General features: G+C 45.5%; 1 protein-coding gene across 1 annotated transcript in view; it reads left to right on the top strand.

Annotated features, from left to right (window-relative positions):
- LOC103206280 (UPF0472 protein C16orf72 homolog) overlaps window positions 1–3,362 on the top strand; it is a 97,448-nt gene that overhangs the window by 55,724 nt on the left and 38,362 nt on the right. The gene's annotated exons all lie outside the window — the stretch shown is intronic.

The raw sequence follows: 3,362 nt of genomic DNA, 5'->3' as shown, positions 1-3,362 counted from the left end.
AAGTTCTGCTCTGTCCTACAGGGTTGCAATGTTGTTGTTATGTGCCATCAAGTCAGACCTGACTCCTAGTGACCCCTCCTTGGGTTTCTGAGGTGATATCACTACGGAAGTAGGATTGCCCAACCTTCCTTCCGAGGGGTAGCTGGTGGGTTTGAACCGCCAGCCTTCTGGTTAGCAGTCAAGTGCCTTAGGCACTATGCCACTAGAGCTCAATTCCATGGCAGTGGGTTATGCTGGTGGTGGAATGCAGTAAGTGCTCAATAAATGTTTTTTTAAATGATTATTATGTCACCTGAAAATAATATTATCCAAAACAGTTGTCTTCTACCATTGATGTCTTTTGTTTTCACAATACTAGCATTAGAATCATAGCTTTTTTTGTGTGTGGAAAAATTTAAAAAGTTAGTATTTATAAGTGCTTGCGGTTATTTATTTAGAGTCCACCGCATTCTTCTGAGAAAGTGGGATTTCCCTCCTTCCTTCCCTTTCTCCGTTCTTTCCTTCCTACAACAAACTTGTCCTTCGTACCTACTATGCTCCCAGCACTGTGCTCAGTACTATGCGTGAACAAACCTCAGAACTCTCTATTCTAATCTTTCTGTCAATGCAGGAATTAATTTCTGACATTTACCACACAGGCGACCCAGCCACAGCTTTAACCCTCCCCGTGACAGGGATCTCACAAGCTTCCTGAATGGAACTGTTCCTTTGTTGAACGATGCTCGTTTGTTGAATGTACTTTTTAAATATTGAACCAAAACTTCGGATCCCCATGATCATCCTCCTAACCCTTCTCCTCTTGCTTGTGTAAACTTCACTTCTAATTCATTGCAGTGCTTGAAATGGAATCCAGACCTCCCTGACTCCTGGTCCAGTGCTGTTTAGAGATACTGTTGAATAGAAATCTCTTCCAGCCAAGTTGGCTGTCTTAGATCCTGTTGAACGCCCTGACCTTGTCAAGAAGACTGAGTGTGCTGAGGACTTCATTTTGAATACAAAGGAAAAACTCCCAGGAGTGATTTGGCAATTCTCAGGCAGGACCTAGTACATCCTAGTCAAAGTTCCTGTGGTCCAGTGTGGTCACCCTGGCGTTGCCTGTTATACCAAGGCCGGAGAGCCTGAGTGAGCAACTCTGTGTTTGGTAGGCATGCTGGCTTTCTCTCGGTGAGTCTCAGCGTGGCATGGAAACACAAGACAAGGGATTTGACAGGTATTCAGTTTTTCAGTGAGCCTCCAAATTGACCCAAAGTCATTGGAATTTTTCAGTCTTTCCAATGTCCTTTGGGAACAAAATGCTTTATTCTAGTCACTCTGTCACCTTGCCACTTGATTAGCAGTGTAGAGAACAGATGACCTTAAGACAGGTGGTTGAAATGTATCACTTCTGAAACTGGGGTCAGTCTCAGAACTGGGAGACCTTGGTTAAGGTCAAATGTGGGAGAGTCAGATGAATCTATCTTATTCCTAAACCTGCTGGTTTGTGGGCCAGTTGGGCAGGCTAGGGTTGGGATGCTGAAAAAGAGACGTGAGGCTTTTTCAGTGCAGCTGCCACTGGGGCAGGTCCTGGGTTAGGCCAGGTGGTGGCTGCAGAGACCTGGCCCTGAGTGGGGTGTGTACAATGAAGACCCCTGTGCTGTAGCATATAGGATGGTCGGCCAAATGGGTAGATGATATATTAGGAGAGTAAGAGGCCTGGGGGAGTATGGTGGTGTAGTGCCTACGGCATTTGAATGCTAAGGCTGGCGGTTCAAACCCACCAGCCACTCCGCGAAAGGAAGACTAGGCAATCTACTTCCATAGAGATACCGCCTCAGAAACCCAAGGAGGGGTCACAACTCAACTTGCCTTGATGGCAGTGAGTTTGGGTTTTTAGAAGAGGCTTGGAGGGAGAAGGTTGCCAGGGTAAGACAGCCACAGAGGAGGAAGCTTCCTGAGGGAAGATTCACCTCGAGTCTAGAGTTCCAGGCACCAGTTTAATGAAATGCCTACAATCCTGACTTGGGAGTCAAAACAAACCTCAGCTTGAAACTGGGCTCTGCCTGGGACAGGTTATTTAACATCGCTGAGCCTTGGTTTCCACATGTGTAACAGAGGAGTCATAATGCTACTTACTTCATAGGGTTATTATCGTTCTGGCATACACTGAGCGATGAAAAGCTAGTTAATAATAACAGTAGCTACCTGCTCTTAGAAAGACACAACCTTGATGAAATGGGGATTTGAGGAACTGCTAGGTAGTACCTTCTGAACAGGCCAACCGTCTGTCCTGCCCCCGTTTGGAGCATCACATTAGCGCAACAGAATCAGACCACTAACTTCTCCCCATCACTAGTGTTTTGAAAAAACACGCAGTTCCAAATATCTGTGTCCAAACACTGCCTCCCAGACTGCTGTTTGCACCTGGAATTGGCACAAATACTCCTGTGTTGAACCTGAGATCAGAATTTGTGGTTTGGAAAATAAGCTCCGCCTCCTGAAGGGGGTGGCCAGCCAGTAACGGGATTTGCAGCGAACTTGGGCGGGACAGGATTTAGATCAGGTCAGCTCACGGCAGCAGGGCTCCTGAGTTTGCAGGTACACCATTGGAGATGCTTTCCTTGGGGTGCCTCCAGCCCCAGAGGTCCCTTCCGAGTGCAAACACTCTTGTACTGGATAATACAATCAAAGAGTACACGCTGGCTTGAAGGCCCAGGGCACAATGGTGGTGGTGGGGATCCAGAAAATGGGAAGGAAAAACGAACGGGGGAAGCTGAGATCACTGAAGTGAACTTGCTTGAATGACCAGCTCTCAGGGCTGGCCCAAATCCAGAACTTTGTCTACGTATTCAACAACTTTCTTTTCAAAGTTTCTCAGTGAAAAAATAAAAAAATGATACGCATGGTTACCGCTGATTAAGATGTCAAAGGAGAACCTTGGCAGAAGAACAGAAATATAACGGCCAGTCTAGAATGAGAGTAGCCTCAGGAAAAAGTCTGAAGACGACCAAGTGGGGATTTTTAAGGAAAAGAGCTTTGGAAGCACTGCCTCTGTAGGATGCCTGTGGCCAGCACGTGAGGAACAGAGATGTGTTCTTCTAAGCATATCAACGTAAACTTCAGGGACTTTTTTTTAGGACTTGGGCATCGGTAATACCAAGATAGATGTAGACCTTCATGGGAAAAGTCCAGTACCTTCTTTACAGGAAAACAAACCACAATTCCTGGGGATGAAAGTTCAATTGCAGTTTACATTTTGAAGAATATTGGTTATCAGACTGACAATTAGAGTGCTGTATTGGCTTCATTATAATATATTAATTATTTATGATCTACTTCAGCAAAGACTATGAGGCTAGTCAGAAAACCTCCTTTAAAGACTGTTT

Source organism: Orycteropus afer, unplaced genomic scaffold (assembly GCF_000298275.1).
Source record: "Orycteropus afer afer isolate SDZICR_OR568_19922 unplaced genomic scaffold, OryAfe1.0 scaffold00310, whole genome shotgun sequence".
Taxonomy (NCBI): Eukaryota; Metazoa; Chordata; class Mammalia; order Tubulidentata; family Orycteropodidae; genus Orycteropus; species Orycteropus afer.
This window is presented reverse-complemented; position numbering and strand designations above follow the sequence as displayed.